The sequence below is a fragment of the Solanum dulcamara genome, chromosome 4 (assembly GCF_947179165.1).
Source record: "Solanum dulcamara chromosome 4, daSolDulc1.2, whole genome shotgun sequence".
Classification (NCBI taxonomy): Eukaryota; Viridiplantae; Streptophyta; class Magnoliopsida; order Solanales; family Solanaceae; genus Solanum; species Solanum dulcamara.
Window position 1 is genome coordinate 81,223,650 of NC_077240.1, and position 19,405 is coordinate 81,243,054.

Genomic DNA, 19,405 nt, shown 5'->3' on the forward strand with positions numbered 1-19,405 from the left:
AGCTAAAAAAGAAAATAGTCAACTATTTGAAGGATCACTTGGCTTAGAAGCAAGTTACGCAGCGATTAGTTATGCAGCGATTATTAATGGAGGGAATAGTAATGCATGGTTTACTCAATGCATTACTACACTCACATTCTTATTTCATACTCTATCCAGCATAAAATAATATTCAGATTCCAGCATACCTTATCCAGGTATAAGTTACGCGGGAAAGAAAACTAGAGCTAAATTTAACGGTACAAAAAATGGATAATTAATGTTCAAATTTACTCTTGAAATATTCAATTTGTCTTACATTTGTCCCTAGTTTACCTTTCAATTGATCCATCAAAGCGCCACATCTTCAATTTCATCACATATTTGTACGTCCCTTAACTGACGATCTAGTATAGCTCTGACATTGCTATAATGGAGCTACGTAGTCGATGAAAAGGTCCAACTATACTCCTAAACCAATTCTTCCATGGTGGAAAACGATAGTGGGTGGGGTATATTTGAGACAAACGATATTGATGGGTTTTCCCACTAGCCGAAATGTAAACAAATGATATAATATAAGACAAATCACAAACATTAAGGGTATTTTTTAACTTTTTCTTATAATTTTTTTTATTAGTACTCTAAAAAAGCTTTATTCCTCTTGGCCAATTCACCAATTCTCACTTACTTAATACATACTCATTAAATACCGTCTTGAACTAGGAAAGTGTTCTCTCCACTAGGGCACAAGAAGGAATGTATTTGTCCTACCTCACTCATCCATAAAAGTTCTATTACAATATATAAAGTTAGATTCAGAATTCCAAGTTGATGAGTGAAAGCTTCATTGAATGCTTTACTTCTTAACTAATAAACAATATATGTAACTGCTATATCATTTCACTAATCATTATTACCATGACGACCTTTTAATTTTAGCTAGTGGCCATTGTCCTTCTTATTCCCCAGGGTGCTAACATCAACAAGGTTGGGGTGGCTCCATGGTATGCCGTAATTGGGCCGTCACAAATTGCAACTAGAAAATTTATCACAAATTACAACTAGGAAATAAATCATTCTTTAAATACAATATCATGAACAATTTAATAAATTTGCCCATTGCTAAGTGTCCAACACCAATTGTGGGACGTGAAATTGGTATCCTTATATGGCTTGCACAATCTGCACCTCATCATCTAGCTTTTGGGGTTGAATTTTTGTCTCTAGATCCATTTTTTCTTACCATGGTGTTAGAATCAGGCTCTTCCCAAACTTTTGGTTTACCCAGTGTTGGGTCCCCTATTATGTTGTCCACACTCTAGTTGGCAGGTTGGGGGGATGATATGCGTCCCACATCGATTGTGTGATGTGGAATTGGTCTTCTTATATGATATCATGTAATTCACAAATCATGCACTAGCTGTTAGGGTTAGGCTAGGCGAAGGTCCATTTCTTATCACCCATAGACTATAGCTTTCTAGAAATTGTAGGAGAGATATAAGGGATTTCAATAATGTTCAATTTGACAAATGCAAGTCATAACATGCGGCATATAAGTAAATCAATTTTCGTTTTTTATCCAATTCTTATTACTCTAGTAATTTGCAAGATCCAAGAATACAACAAAGGAAAGGCAGAGAATGGTATCTGATGAACAACTCACTGCCACTGTTGCCGATTGTGGTTATCTAAGCGCATCGTTAATTGTATATATCCCAAGACAACCATTTCAAACGGAAGTAAAATAACGATTTAGGTAGCTAATATTTCTAACTTCATATTCCCTTTCGTGGTTTGTGCACCAAAAATAAAAAAATTAGGAATGAATATAACACAAGGAAAACTAGTACGTTGTAAAATGGAGACTTGTTCTTAAGCTAGTAAGATAAAATCAATTGGTTTGTATACATATCGCTGAAAAACTGAAATATGAAATTGCAGGCCTCTGAAGGGGAAATCATCTTTGTAACTAGCTTTGTACGCAAGACATCGGCCTTAACATGTAATTCCTTGCCTTTCAGATCGTTACTTCCTCAGAAGATTTTTCGAACACAATCAAGCTCTTTCTTCAAGGTTTCCTCATCCTATTCGTTCACATAAGACATGAACACGTCCTTAATGAAGCCAAACATTTTCGAAGCATGACCACATCCGAGACAGTAAAATTCTATCTCGGTTGTCCTAGAAGGGCCGACTTGGCTTTATAAGATTTCGATGAATGCCCCAAAAAGCATGACACCAATGCAAGTATGCATCACACCCTACCCAACTGCAAGTATTATTGGCACAGTCGAAGTTCAAACACACAAGACACATGCATTCGCTGCAGAATCCCTTCTTCATTGAACAAATCATGCAGCCACAATCCTTGACAGGCAAAAGACTCCTGTAATTTATGTTTCGACACCTTTCAAGTAAGAAAACTTCCACCAATTCCGATGTTAAAAGACGGGGGGGTTCCAATAAGAAGCTTCCAAGAACAGTTCTTATTGCAACCAAAAATTCTAGTTGGATCTTATGACACTTCAAGAGAGTCTGATTGGTAAGATCAGATCTCTCATCAAGTCTGTTCTGAAGGCTAATAAACTCATCTTTCCTTTCCAGCATTGTAATTAAGTTCCGCAAGTATTCTTTTGTTTATTCAACTGTTTCGTCAACAAGCTGTTGCACAGTTTGAACCACATTGTGCACCAGTTTGGTGACGAAACAATTGAATCAACAAAAGAATACTTGAGGAACCTAATTACAATGCCGGAAAGGAAATATGAGTTCTTTAGCCTTCAGAACAGACTTGATGAGAGATCTGATCTTACCAATCAGACTCTCTTGAACTGCCATAAGATCCAACTAGAGTTTTTGGTTGCAATAAGAACAGGTCTTGGAAGCTTCTTATCGGAAAACACCCGCCTTTTAACATCAGAATTGGTTGAAGTTTTCTTACTTGAAAGGTGTCAAAACATAAATTGCAGGTGGCTTCTGCCTGTTGAGGATTGCGGCTGCAAGATTTGTTCAATGAAGAAGGGATTCTGCAGCGAATGCATGTGTCTTGTATGTCTGAACTTCGACTGTGCCGATAATACTTGCAGTTGGGTAGGGTGTGATGCATGCTTACATTGGTGTCATGCTGTTTGTGGTATTCATCGAAATCTTATAAAGCCAGGCCCATGTTTCAAAGGCCCTTCTGGGACAACCGAGATGCAATTTTACTGTCTCGGATGTGGTCATGCTTCGGAAATGTTTGGCTTCGTTAAGGACGTGTTCATGTCTTGTGCGAAGGATTGGGGTGAGGAGACCCTGATGAAAGAGCTTGATTGTGTTCGAAAAATCTTCCGAGGGAGTAAAGATATGAAAGGCAAGGAGTTACATGTTAAGGCTGATGTCTTGCGTACAAAGCTAGTTACAAAGATGATTTCCCCTTCAGAGGCCTGCAATTTCATATTTCAGTTTTTCAGCGATATGTATACAAACCAATTGATTTTATCTTACTAGCTTAAGAACAAGTCTCCATTTTACAACGTACTAGTTTTCCTTGTGTTATATTCATTCCTAATTTTTTTATTTTTGGTGCACAAACCACGAAAGGGAATACGAAGTTAGAAATATTAGCTACCTCAATCGTTATTTTACTTCTGTTTGAAATGGTCGTCTTGGGATATATACAATTAACGATGCACTTAGATAACCACAATCGGCAACAGTGGCAGTGAGCTTTTCAACAGATATCATTCTCTGCCTTTCCTTTGTTGTATTCTTGGATCTTGCAAATTACTGGAGTAATAAGAATTGGATGAATAACGAAAATTGATTTACTTATATACTGCATGGTCTGTCTTGCATTTGTCAAATTGAACATTATTGAATCCCCTTATAGCTCGCCTACAATTTCTAGAAACCTATTGTTATACCCCGTACTTTGTTCTTAAGCTTCTTGAAAGTTGTCATGTGATCCCTACTGACTACAATGTGACTAAACAATCCTAAGGAAAGGAGGATGAGGCCGTCCCAAATGATTGGAAATAGATTTGGAAGGATGTGAAAGGAGCTGGAGGCAAAGTAAAAAGTCGTGGAACCTGACTTACTCGCGTAAGCTACCAACTTGGATGGCTTACAAAATTAAGCTACTTGAGTATACATCGAGCTTAAGTAGCAAAGATTATATAGATTCTTAAAGTCAGACGAGACTACGAACCTACGAAAAGGAGCAAAAACTAGATTCCGAACTTACGAAAAGAAGCAAGTAGGTGACAAGTAGGTGATGCACCTACTTGGAGTAAGTAGGTGACACACCTACTTGGGTGGACCCCACCATGCCACGTGGCAGCATGTGGGTGGATGCATGAGGCGAGGTGGCGCCCTAGGGGCTGCCACGTGTCACTCTCCAAAAGGAGGGTATATAACCCTAAGTTAATGACTAAGGAGTCATTCTTTCATCCTTTACACTTAGCCAAAGTTGGAGAAAAATAGAGAGAAAATGGAGAAGAGCTACGGCCATGGCTCCAAAAGGTAAGCCCTCCGATTTCGTTCCGTGAATTAACTATCTAAGGTGTTTCTCGATCACGTGGAGGTGTATATATGTATCTTATGATGACTACGGAGTCACTTCTTCAACCTTACACTTGGAGAAAAATTGGAGAGAAACTAGAGAGGAAAAGAGGAGTAGCTACGGTTTGGAGGAGAACAAGGTGAGCCCTCGACTTTTGCTCCGTGAATTCATTATCTAAGGTGTTCTTCGAATAAGTAACGGGGGTTTAACAATGTAAACATTGATAGTTAGGGCAGCAGCAAAGTTCAGCGTGAGCCTACAACATTCGGCAAGTTTCAGAAGCTAAGTTGTTAAGGTATGGCTTGATTCTCTTGTCACGTGTTTGAGTGAGTGTTTAAGCATGTTGGGGGTATGTGAATATAGGTTAGAAACATGAAAATATGTACGTTACTGCTGAAAGGTATGGCAGGTCGTGTAGGGGTTGTTTTGACGTATTCTAGTCGGCTTAAAGTTTAACTAGTGTTGTTGCTGTTGTGGTGTTGTCCTTGGAGGTGGTTTATCTATGTTGCAGGGCTGGAACTTGTTTAAAAATGGCTATATATGCTTCTGTTTGCAGCTACATAGTACCCCGTTTCGTGTGGTTAAAGGTTTTACGAAATAAAGACTAAAAACCTTATTTTGGTATTGTGATTTTGGGCGAGTCGTTGGGAACTTGTATTGTGTAATATTGTAGTGATTTGGTTGTACATAGCTGCTGGTTGTTGTTGTTAATATGGCTGCTAAGGTTAGAGGTTAAGTCGGAAATTTGGATAGGGCAAGTTATAGAGGAGACGCTGCCCGATTTCCGTTAACTTCTTAACTAACTTATAAACTAGTCGAGAAAGGCGAACAAGGAAATGGTTCCTATGGATACTTGAATACAAATGTAGGAACTGGAGAGTCGAAGGTTATTAATATGAGTATTATCTTCGTGTTAAATAGGTTCAGAGGACGACGACGTGAACGTGGTTACGAGTAACCCATAAGAGGTATGTAAAGCCTATCTCTCCTTTCTTTTGGCATGTCTCCAAGTTAAGTAAGGAATGATATGAGCTTGAGGGTAAATCTACTCATAAATGCCAAGCATAATTCACGGTCCTTATTTACTTCTTGATGAAAGCACTCTTACAGTAATTGAACTAGGGCTTCTCAAACCTTCCATACGTTAGGAAGTGATGAGTATGTGAAGCTACCCTTTCTTTTCTTTTGGCATGTTTTAGATGTAAGTATTATGTATGTGAAATTGGGAGTTATTCCATTCTTAAAGCTCTGAGTATGAGTTAAGACTCTTGTTCACTTCCTACTGATTAGAACTCCTGTAATAAGTTGAGTCATTACCTTTCAAGTCTTCCATGTGATAAAAAGTAGTACATGTAAAGCTTGTCCTTTCCTACTTCTAGAAAGACTGGACTATAGGTAATACAGGACATGGATCTGGAGGTGACTCCATTTATAAGTTCTGGGTATAACTCGTGACTTGTAGTCACCTTTGAATATTAAAGGTCTGAAAGTAGTTAAACTACTATTCTCGAGCCTTCTATATAGTGAATAGTAAGTGGAGATACCAGCTCCTCTTCCTACAGGCTCTACAAGGGTAAAAGTCCCTGATTGCATAAACTATATGGCATCACCTTGATACATGCCTCTGATGCCTGAGACTTCACTTGATATGATTCCTACAGACTGTTAGAGGGTACTTAAGACGATTACTACCCTGATCTTCAAGTGATGGTTCGCTTGATTACTCTGTTGAGCCTCGGATGATAATTTAGTTGCATATAGTTACGCGCTGCTTTGCTCACGCATACTGTAATACATCTTTCACCGAGTCCCGGGCCGGCTATAATATATGTATACGATTATTATGTGATATGTGGATCAGGTCGTCGTTCCTCGTCATTAATATATGATATGTATGTATACGGATCGGGCCGTCGTACCTCGGCATTGTTATACGAGCTACGGATCGAGCCATTCTTCCTCGGCATTATTATACGATATGTGGATCGGGCCGTCGTTCCTCGGCATGTACTTACTATATACATGTATCGGGTTGTACGTTCCACAGCGCTAATAGTACATACAGGCCTATGATGATAGAATGATGTATTTGTAACACCGAGTCCCCTAGCGGGCCAGGTACGGTGTGTGATGAGGGTATACATGACTTTATTTTATAAGATGCAGGTACAATGATTTATTAAAGGTTACATTTGTTCCCTGCATCCCTATTTCAACTGTAATCTCATTTATGGTATGTTATGCTCTATATACTCGGTACACATATCGTACTGAGCCCCCTTTCTTCGGGGGGTTGTGTTTCATGCCCGCAGGTACAGATATTCATTTCAGGAATCCGCCAGCTTAGGATTTCCACTCAGCTATGTCGGAAGTGCTCCACTGTTCTGGAGCCTAGCTTTTGATGTTGATCTTCTAATGTATATATTCGTTTATTCAGGGGTACGGCGGGGGCCCTGTCCCGCCATATGTTATTGTTAATATTCTTAGAGGCCTATAGACATGTGTGTGGGTTGTACGTGTAAGTTTTGTTCAGTTATGTCCGCATGATGTATGGTAAATGTTAAGATGTTATGGCAGTCTTGTCGGCTTGCACTCCCTTTCATTATAAGATACAAATGAAAGAGGCTACATGTATATGAAAATGTTATGACCCACTGGGGTTCTTATGTAAAGTTCTTATATCGATTGTTACATCTGATAGTTATGTATACGGGGGTCCAGGTCGGACCCCATTCACGGCCTACGGGGTTGGGTCGTGACACCTATAGTCTATGGTGATAAGAAATGGACCTTCGCCTAGCCTAACCCTAAAAGCTAGTTCATGAGGTGAAAAGTACATGATATCATATCAGAAGGCCAATTCCACATCACATAATATTGTGGGACACATATCTTTCCCCCAACCTGCCAATTGGAAAGTGGACAACATAATAGGGGACCCAATACTGGGTAAACCAAGAGTTTGGAATGAGCCTGACTCTAATACCATGATAAAAAATAGATCTTGGGCAAAACTCAATTCCAAAAGCTAGCTGATGAGATTTGGTTGTGAAAGACTATATAAGGATACGAATTCCACATCCCATAAATGGTGTGGGACACTTAGCAATGGGCAAGTTTATTAACTTGTATTTGGTATTGTACTTAAAGAATGACTTATTTCCTAGTTGCAAATTGTGATAAATGTTCTGTTTTCCTACTCATAAGCGTATTGTTTTTTTTTCTCAATTTTCAAGTATTGCTCTTCTTTAACCTCTGTGAATTAAGAAGAATTAGAGAGCATCAACGAAAACACTTTTCACGATACACCTTAGTTCCTCAGCTTCCACTTCTTGTTTCATTGACATAAAACATGTCATTTCTTTACTAATTTTTATTTTCTTTAATTAACAAGCAGCGACGTATTGTAAGACTTTAGTAATCTAGGTAGTCTTGGAAAACATGCAATTACTGATCTTCATGCAACTACCTCCTTTATTCCGAAATACTCATTCCATGACATGAGCTCTTCAAGCGAACAAAAAGATATGAGGCCTGTTGATCCTTGTCTAAATGATGTGAACGCTTCTTTCACAGCTATCAAAATGATTGAAGATGAATGGTCAGTGAAACAATCAAGGAAAGATGAGGTCAATAGCTTGGGAACCGTTGTACGTATCAAAGAAACAGAGGCACAAATGTTTCAGAGTCGTGCAGATGATGCACGAGGAGAGGCAGTGCATTTAAGGCCGTTGTCTTGACTGGAGAAGGAGAAACTAAACGAAGCGTATTATGAAAAACTCTCCAAATTGTGCTTGCATGAAACGGAGGAAAGGAGGAGGAAAAAAATGGAAGAGCTTATTAAAAAGAATGGAAGCCGCCAAACAACTACTGTTATAACCTAATCTCTTCCCTATTTCTCCAGAAATTGTGATAATTATTTAGTTTCCTTGTTGCAAGTTTTAAATAGTAAATGGTCGGTGAACTATTATAAGTCTTGGAATACCTTCAAGTTACAATGTTTGGTTTCATTTATTTTTTCCATATAAAGCTTAACATTATTGAATTCAATGTTTGGTTCTAGTTTTTCTTTTCCGCATAACTAATACTTGTATAAGGTATGTCGGAATCTATATATTATTATATTCGGGATAGTGTATGGAAAAAGAATGTGAGGATTAGTAACAACCCAGCCTAACCAATTCTTACGTTACTAATTCCCGCATAACGTGCTTCTAAACCAAGTGATCCTTCAAATGGTTGACTATTTTCTTTTTAGCTCAGTGGCTTAATGTTATGAAATTTGTGTTGATGTTCACTTTGGGCTTTGGAAAACCATATGCTATATTAAGACAGCTATGGATAGCCTTTGGCTAAATCTCATCTTTGGGACAGTTGGAGTCTAGATGTTCAGAAGTATTGAACATACCATATAAACACTGCCACATTTTGTAGGAGTTTTTAGTGTTACATGTAAGTTTTCCCAAAATATTACTTTCTCCGTCCCCATTTATGTAATGCACTTTAACGAAGATCGGAGATGGATTAAAAATCTGAGGTTTTTGGGTTCTGGAGTATTTTATATATACATTTGGACCGAAGTTATTAAGTTTTGTCAAGCCCGTACTTCCCATGCTAGTTCCGACCTTGACTTGAACGGAGTTTAAGAAAGGAAGAAATACATTTCAAATTTGTATTCTAAAACAAATCATAGATATTTGTTTGACTATAAATTATCTTATTAAGGATAAAATAAGAAGTTTAAAGTTAAATTGTTTTTACATATAGAAAAATAGCATTCATTTGGTACATACTAAAAAAGAAAATATATCACATAAAGAAGCTTAGATTCTGATTCTGATCAACATATCTGTGCATTAGATGCATATATATTAATGATTACATGTGAAGAATATATGATCCTACAAATCATCCACCACCACCCCTATATTTTTAGAATGAGTTAAAGCCTTAGGCATTATTGGAGAGATGAAGCATTAAATTGGAATTTCTATGTTACTTAAAGTCGTTCTTTCGCCTTTAGATGCATACGATTTTAAAAAAATTGTGAATCAACATATAGATTTTAGTCCTCTTTCTTTTTATAGAAAGGTTCTTATTTCTAACAAAAGAGCTTTTCTTCATTTTTCAGCAAAGACGAGTTTTGACTTCTCTTCTATATTTTTCCAACCTCACCCCAACAAGTCTCCCCTCCCGAAACTCCACTTTACCCTTTGACATGTGTCCAAATTATGACAAGTGTCAATAACCTCAAAATGGGCCAATTAAACATTGGGACTCGTCAAAATTACGATAAGAGTCACTAACCTCCAAATACTACAACAATAACAAATACATACCTAGTGTAATCCCACAAAGTTGGATCTGGAAGGGTTGAGTGTACGATACCCCCAACCTTGGAGGTAGAGAGAATATTTTCAATAGGCCCTCGATAGTTAGCTCAAGGAAAAAAAAATTCAAAGCAGTACATAAAAAGATATAACAGAAGTGAGAAAGCCATAACAAAATCCTATAAAAGGCATGACAAATCATTCTAAACAGTAACTACAACAAAATAATACGATGATCAAAATATATGAAACAATAAATAGTAATAGAAATCGAAGGAAAAAACTACAGGAGTAATGCTACGACTACTAGTGTGGAAAAATACGCGAGAAAATGCTAGAACTAGTTTGATTCAGTAAACGATAAGTCATAAGTCCTTGTGGGTTCGAAATTTGATTGCTTGAAATCACACTATTACTTGTATGGCACGTACACTTGTAGGTGCAATTGGGAGCAACACCTACTTCCACTCAAATATAGGCATCCTTCGAGTCATGTCACCGATCTCTGGTGCTCATGCTTCACCTGCTGACAATTAAAAACTTAGGCACAAATTCCACAATATCCCTCTTCATCCTACGCCATTGGTATTGTTTCTTCAAGTCATGGTACATTTTTGCCGCTCCCGGATGAATGGAGTTCTTAGAACTATGAGCCACTTCAATGATCAACCTAGTCAACTCATCAACTCTTGGAACACAAATCTGATCCTTGATCCTCAAAACGCCCTCCTAGTTTAGAATTGCTTCCTTAGCTTCACCTTTCAACACTTTGTCCCGAATCATGCATAACTTGTCATCTTCAAACTCCCTAGTCTTAATCTGCTCCACTAAAAGTAGTTGTGCTTCGACACAAGCAAACACTCTACCAGTCTCAGAAATGTCAAGTCTCACGTAGCTATTAGCTAAAGTCTGAACATCAATGGACAGAGTTTGCTTCTCCACTAGTAATTAAGCAAGGGTACCCATACTAAAGATATGTGGATTTACCATAATGCCCTTTTTTTCTTGTGGTCTTAAACATGTCACATAGAAAGTTAGAATTAAAGAGTTGTCAACAAAAGAAAGAGACATTCTTTTTTAAACCGACCAAAAAGAAAAGTGAGACAAACAGATTGAAATTGAGGGGTATCTCATTTAGGCAAATGAGAAGTTTAGAATTAAATTATTTCTAAATATAAAAAGATTTCATTCTTTTTTTGTACAAGGACTTAGTAATCCTTTATAGCACACGAAACAACATAGAAAACATTTACAACAAATTTGAATATTTGACCAAGTAGGAGAATATGTGAAAATAGTGTTCACTATCCACTTTTTCATCCCATTTTAAAAGCATTCTCATGGAGTTTGATATTTCACATGTGAAGCTCCATATTAATGGATATGTTTTCAATGACGTAGGCTGAAAAAGAAGCTATTTGTGAATTTTAAACGGGAATAGTGACATCAACTGAAATTCCAAAGAGAAGGATCAAAAGCCCAATGAAATTAACTATGAGTCCTTCTTGGTTCATTGTAAGGCGACCAATAATATGAATTTCTGCACAAAGCCCATCTCTGCAGCTACTATTGTCATGAAGAAGATGGTGATTCCAATTATGGCATGCCATGGTTCCACCTTTGACCTTGTTGACATTCGCACCCCGGGGAATAAGTAGGTAAAAAAGGACAATAGCCATTAGTGGTAATAATGATTAGTAAGACGATGGAGCAGTTACGTTTATTGCTATAGTAATAAAGAAGTAGCGCATTCAATGATGCTTTCACTCATCAACTTTAAATTTTGAAACTAACTTTTTATATATTGTGATAGAACTTTTGTAGAGGGGGGAGGAGGAGATAGGACAATAGCATTCCTTGTTTTCCGTGCACTAATGTTTTATAAAAAAGTTCACATATACCCTTAATGTATGCGTTTTTTCTTATTATATATATATATATATATATATGTATGTTATTCATTTACATTCTGGCTAATGTGAAACACCATCAATAGCGTTCATCTCAAATATACCCCACCCGTTATTGGTTTTTCACTGTGGAAGAATTGGTCAAGTCATGTGGAGTATAGTTGGACTTTTTATCAATTGTTGTGTGTAGACCTTTTCATTCTTCATAAGGAGAATGCTTCAAATTATTACTGAGGGTACATATAAACCAATTTTATACTTTAGGGGTAAATTTGGACGCTTTGGTGGACCGAACAAATGGTAAACAAAGGACAAATGTTAGACAAATCAAATATTTAAAATCAAGAGTAAATTTAAACATTTTCCCTTTCTAATATCGTTATATTTTCTTCTACTTAATATCTCATAGTAACACAAAACAAAACGCAAATTGGATATTTCTTACAAAAATGTCAAATCTTGTTTCCTATCAAGGAGTATTTTGTATACTACTCCCTCCGTCTCAACCCTTAAGAAAACATTTATTAAGAAGATTTTTGACTATTTTGCCCTCATGTATGTCTTAAGATATAATCTCTATTAATTAAATATTACTTAGGTGTTTGTAGTCTTGAAGAAACCTATAGTTTATGGACAAGTTTATTAAATTGTTCATGGAGTTTGTTCTTGAACAGTGATTTATCTCTTACTTATAAGCCTTTTGAATGTTTTTAATTCTCAAGAAGTGCATTTCCTACAGCTTCCACTTTATGTTTCATTGACACAAAGCATATCGATTTCCTTAATAATTTTGATTTTTCTGTAATTAACAGGCAGCGACAGCTTGTCGTGCTTTTCTTCTTCTAGTTTTCCTGCGACAGACTTCAATAATCTAGCTAGTAGTCTTAGGAAACATGTAGTTACTGATCTTCCTGCGTCTACCTCCCTTATTCCCAAATCTTCCATCTATGACATGAGCTCTTCAAGCGGATGAAAAGATGAGGCCTGCTGATCATTGTCCAAATGATGTTGGCCTCTTCTTTCACGCCTATCAAAACAATTGAAGATGAATGGTCCATGAAACCATCAAAGGAAGATGAGGTTCTAGCTTGGAAAGCAATGTACGGATCAAGGAAGCAGAGCTCAAGACTTTGGAGAATTCACATTGCGATTACTACGAGATGAAAATGAGAATGCATATGGAGATTGCAGGCTTGTTAAGCAGAGTGGAAGCATCCAAACAACTATTGGTATAACCTAATCTCTTCTTTGACTATTTCTCAAGTAACTGTGACAGCTAATTAATTTCCTTGTTGCAAGTTTTTTTTTACTTAATTTCATTGATGCGAGTAAATGGTTGGTGAACTATTTAAGTCTTTGGAATACCTTCAATATTCGTTTGGTAAAAATGAATTGTTGTCCAAGCTTGTAGTCCTATGAATACTATCCCTACATATTTATAGACCACTTGGAATGCATCTCGGTTGTCCCAAAAGGGCCTTTGAGACTTGGACCAGGCTTTATAAGATTTGGATGAATACCGCAAACAGCACGACACCAATGCAAGCATGCATCACAGCCTACCCAACTACAAGTATTATTGGCATAGTCGAAGTTCAGACACACAGGACACATGCATTTGAGGCAGAATCCCTTCTTCGTTGAACAAATCTTGCAGCCACAATCCTTAACAGGCAAAAGCCTCCTGCAATTTATGTTTCAACACCTTTCAAGTAAGAATACTTCAACCAATTCCGATGTTAAAAGGCAGTGGGTTTTCCAATAAGATGCTTCCAAGACCTGTTCTTATTGCAACCAAAAATTCTAGTTGGATCTTATGGAAGTTTAAGAGAGTCTGATTGGATAAGATCTCTCATCAAGTCTGTTCTAAAGGTTACAGAACTCATATTTCCTTTCCGGCATTGTATTTAGGTTCCTCAATTATTCTTTTGTTCATTCAACGTTTCGTTACCAAGCTGTTGCACAATCTGAGCCATAAGAGGAATAGACTCTTACACTATTCGTCAAAGTATTTTCCATTGCCTAGAAAGCTCATGTGCTCTTCCTCCATCCCTATTCTCCAAATGATTCAAATATCCCGAGCCTCTTCGCTTAGAATCACCTGACTGATCATCAACATTTCTAGGTCTCGCAGGCAAGCCGGGTAGGAATAATGAATTGTTATCCGAGCTTGTTGTCTTATGAATATCATCACTACATTGCCTCCTTATCAACCACTCGACTATCTAGATTAAAAGTTCCACCAATATGGTTTGACAACACAACACCACCATCACCAATTGGACTAAATTAATCCTATATCTATAAACAACATTCACTTTATATAATTAATCCATTCAAACTAGTAATCCCTAGTACATATCCATCTAATTATTATTCTTTTATGACAAGGGAAACGCGCAGCCGCTACCCTCTGAATGCGCACAGGGTAAAACCCTTGTTCCTATGAAATAGCTCGCAAACCACACAGGAAAGGTAGCCCTCACTAGGCAAGCCCGGTGCGACGAGCTTGACCCAAGGCAAACCCCTTGCTTTCGCTAGCAAGGGGTTTTGAACTTGAAACCTCCAACATGGAACCAAACCACTGGGCCACCCCGAAGGGTATATCCACCTAATTTTTTTACCCTAATCCCTATAATTTATTAGTTCCTCATAATGTTCCGAATCTGATCACTTCCCCTCCTGTGACTCCCCACAGAATAACCATAAATCTCCTGTATGCTCCTGCTAGGCAACAAGTTGGCTGTAAGGTCACCATCTCGGACCCAGTTCAAACCAACTAAGGAGAAGGAAACGCTAGGGAATGCTAAAGAAAAGCAAGTTTCAGCTTTTGCCTTATTTTCAGCCTCAATTTAGAACTATTCACTTTCTCAACAGGATACAACAAATCCTTCCCAAGATTGTCCTTTTCTTGAAAACCCAATTTGGAATTTTCACAAAGATAGCTTAGACTTAGCGCTTAACTGCCTAAAGTTTCAATCTTTTCCATTTCTGATGATTATTTTTCAAGAAAATGAATACCCTTTACATTTTTTCCCTCAGATTGACTGTTGCAGTTCTCATAAACCATTTTATTTATGGAACTAGAAGATTAAAATATGCAGAGAGATTAAAAAACTTACAGATTGGAAGGAAGAACTTCAGAAATTTGTCTTCTCAGCATCTATCTGTCTTTACGTTTTTTTAAAAACTTAAAAGCTCAAAAACAAATTCTTCGTGAATTTCTTGACTCAACTTTGGGTTAAAAATCAGATTTTCCCAATATTATCCCCTTTATTTTTGATTTTTTCAATTTTCATCTCTGTAATATTTTCTTATATTATTTATAACATTTTAATTTTTATTCTAGATATTTATAGATTTTTATTTAAGTTCATAAACATTACAAGTAGAATGATCATTTTATTAATTTTCTACAAAATTTAATTATCATATGTTGTAAGTATATATTATATTTAAATTCTACTTATCTCTTATACAGTATTTCAATGTAAATAACGAGTTTTGATTGAATATTTTGTGAATCTTAATACAAATGATCTTTTAAGAATAGTCATGTATACTTATATATATGTAATGTATAAAAAAAAATTAGAAAAATTATATAACCCTGTATATATAATGTATAATAATGTATCTTAGATGTATATATTAATATATATTTATATATGTTGTTTATACAATATTGGCTTAAAGTCATTTATATCTATATTTTATATATTAGTCTTTCGTATGTAAGGTCAAATGACCAAAATCATACCAAAATAATATGATTTTAATAAAGTTTTCTTTGTCTTCTGATTTATCGGCGTCATGATTTGTAATTATTAGCTTTTGTATGTTGTATTGTCATTTTGATCCCAATAAGTAGTATTAGTGTCAATGGTTCAACGAGGTTGAAGAAAAATACAAAACACAATTCACATCAAATTGCAACCAATTTGACAATAATAAAATTTTATATTCAAAATAGAAAAAATTAAATTACATCTCTTAATTGAAATATATATGTGATACGTTTTAGGTATCTAACGCGTTAGTTAAATAAGGAAACTTATAAGTTAAATTCAATAATTAATAATGGGAAAGGTTTCCTTTCATTATATATATTAATTTTTGGGAATGTGCGTTGCACATTGATATTTAATTTTTACTTTAAGTTTGTATCATAAAATAGTGAATCAAAAAGATATTTTAACTGATAGCTATATTTTTTTCTCACTTTATGATTGTTGCTATTAAATGTCAGTAAATGCCATAAAAAAATGTTTGGGTTCTTCACTGTTACAAAGAAGATAAGTATACATTAAAATCACTTAATTCTCATTTAGTGCTAATAAGTTGAATTATATAATTCTAATGCCAAGGAAAAGGTACCACGTTACTTTACTTTCTTTTGGCAAATTTATTATGTGCCCGTTTGAATGGGCTTAAAAAAAGTAACTTTTATGTATGAAGTGCTTTTAGAATTTTAAAGTGCTGAAAGTTATTTTTATAAATAAGCAGTTGAGTGTTTGAATAAAAGTGCTTAAATGAGAAAAATTATGTGAATTTTAGGGTTAAAAGAATAAAAAGGATAGTTTGAGAATTTAGTTAAAATATAAGGAATATAAAAGTAATTTTTATGGTCAAAGAAAATGACTTTAAGCACTTAAAAAAAAAGTTAGAAATCCTAACTTTTCATTTTTGACTGACTTTAAGAACTTTCTGGCTTAAAGTTAGCATTAAGCAAACACGTCCAAAAGCTGAAAAGGGGCTTTAAGTTGATTTTGACCAACTTAAAGCCAATCCAAACGGGCTCTATATAATTTAATTAATGATCTTCTGATTATCTTACTAATAAATAACATGCGATCTAAAAAATCTGTAAGCAAAGTCGAGCCAATTTTGATCGTAGCAAGAGACTCATGGGATACGTCAAAATTTCGTGGTACTATTATTATTGACTCATATGAGTTCCCGCTAAATCCTTTTTTTATACTTCTTCCCGTCTAATCGATAGAGTTTGTTAAATATTTGAACGAGACCGAAATTGCTCACTTCTGACAAATTTAAATAATCAAGATTGCTTAGAAGAATAGTTAACGAACTAAATAATTGTATATATATAAAATGCAAAGAATGTATCTGTAACTATGTCATATTATAAGGATGTTTAGTCATATTATAAGTTGCGCAAGAAATTCAGACAAGATTAATCAACATTTATACATAAAAATAATTTCGACCTTACATATACGGTATAATTTTCCTAGTAAGGGGGTTGAACGAACCACTTTCTGTCGCTCTAGCTCTGCCCCTGATTGAGTTGCAAACTACAAAAATTGGTCCATTTGAACATTCCTCACTAACTCACAAGAAAACAAGTAGATACAGAGTATAGATGGTATCAATAGTGTCCCAAAAATGTGAAAATTTCCTTATAATCTTGTACAAGTTATATAAACAAAGTAATGAATTAAGCACATTTCAGGAATAAAAACAGTCTAAGGTGATAAAACTTGAAATCTCAATCCAATCAATCTCCCTGTACAATACAACGTGAATGCAAGACAACGTGACATCGCGTTTTTTGTTGGAAAAGGAGGACGTCGGAATAGATATAGAAATGTGAATGGTATGAGTGTCACAATTTCAAATTGAGATCAGGCAATGATGGTTCTGTAATATTAGGTGGTGGAGCCATAGGTACAAAATTTATGTTGGACCTCTGACCTGAATTAAGCACGACGTTGTTACCGACCCCATCAACTTGTCGGAAGCTCCCGGGCCAAAACATCTCCACGTCATCATCCTCCATGTATACTGGCACCCCGAAATAGCCTAGTTCGAATCTTGCCCCACCTCTAATAGGATGCATATGCCTTTCTTGTTGCTGTGAGGCACGTTGGAGCACGGAAGCATGAGCTTGGATGCCAAGAGATTGATATGGAGATCCGTGAAGGGGGAGAGATGCCAAGCTAGCGTACCTCTCTGATAGCATTCCCATCCGCATCGCTCTCTTTGCCAGAGTCCTCTCCCTCTTATGTGCATTCTGATGTCCTCCTAAAGCCTGTGAACTATAAAACTTGCGCCTACAAAAGTTGCACGAGAATATCCTCGATACTGGTGCAGCTGGAGGAGGAGGCACAACTTCATCACCAGCCTCGGGATTGCCCTTCAACTCGGTATCACTGATGTTGAAGCCAAGAGTCAATTCAGTGTAACCGGTTTTGACTCCTGCTGAAGATTGAGAGAGTTCGTTAGACAGGACGAATTGGTCGTGTTGTCCTTGTAAGAATCAGGAGAAATTTCTTGGACAGAAGTGTTGGAGGCAACTTGGCTGCTGCTGACTTCGGACTCGTCTTCCAATTCAAGATTGAAATTTGGCGGCTTCATGCTGCTCCGGAAAAAAACACGGTGCAGATTTGATACTTAGGTAAAAACAGGTCAAAAAATACTTACGCAATGATGACTTACAATCCTTGATTAACCTGCAGGTATACAGTGAAGTAAATCATTTTCCGAATGACAAAATAATCTCCCTTGCCATGTGTTGGTTAGCAGAAATCATCACAGCATATGTCTGAGTGAAATGCAAACAAGAAGTACACGAGAGTATTCGCTAGGTATTAAGCAAACCAGAGACAGAGTATAAGTAAATTATAACGTAATCAAGTTCCGAGCTTGGCAAACAAAACATGCATTTCTCTTCAGACGAGTACCTAGAAACTATGTTGTTCGGACTCTTCAAACATGCCTCTTGATCTGTGTTGGATCCTCCAAAAGTAGCACATTTTGAAAAGTCCAAGCAACATATAACAGAAACGTGCTCCGAAGATCATCTCAGAAAGACAGAAAACTAGACCATCACAGAAACTTGTATTTCACAGAATCATTGTACTTCATGCTTCGGGCATCCTCGCCACATTGAAAACAACCTTAAACAACTTATAGACAGACACATCATACATGCCCTGCATGTGCTCTTCCAAATTTCCACTGGGATCTTGTTTGGCCTGGTCGTTCTAACCATACACATCCTATACGAATAGCACCCTGAATCTCCTCAACATTTATACACCTACAATACCGATAATTGCGACGCTTCTCTAAGTGTTCCAAATCCCCAGCACAATGCCTATGTCCCCTCTTCATTCAAGAGTTTATAGAAGTATGACTACAATGAGAATGAAAAACATTCAACAGGCTCATAAGTAGGAAAATAGAACATATATGTGAAGTGCAACTAGGATATAAATCAGTCTAACAAATACAAACGCCATGAACAATTTAATAAACTTGCCCATAGAATATAGGTCTCTTGAAGACTAAACACACGAATAAATATTTAATGAACAGAGACCATATTTTAAGACATAAATGAGGGTAGAATAGTCAAAAAAAATCCTTCTTAATTAATGTTTTCTTAAGGGGCACGTAAAAGAGAAACACCATAGATAATTTGAGACGGAAGTTTTATAAAAATTGCCCCTTAATAGGAAGCAAGATTTGGCATTTTTGTAAGAAAAAATGGATCTTGGGCAAAACTCAACCCGAAAAGCTAGCTGATGAGGTGAGGAATGTGCAAAACCCTATAAGGAAACCAGTTCCACAACCGATGTGGGACACTTAGCAATGGGCAATTTATTAAATTGTTC

General features: G+C 36.4%; 2 pseudogenes; one reads left to right on the forward strand and one right to left on the reverse strand.

The window, feature by feature from the left end:
* Positions 1-1,622: 1,622 nt before the first annotated feature.
* Positions 1,623-14,764, forward strand: LOC129884429 (protein OBERON 3-like; annotated as a pseudogene).
* A 2,399-nt stretch (positions 14,765-17,163) lies between these two features.
* On the reverse strand, positions 17,164-18,924 carry LOC129887902 (zinc finger protein 4-like; annotated as a pseudogene).
* Between the last annotated feature and the right edge of the window lie 481 nt (positions 18,925-19,405).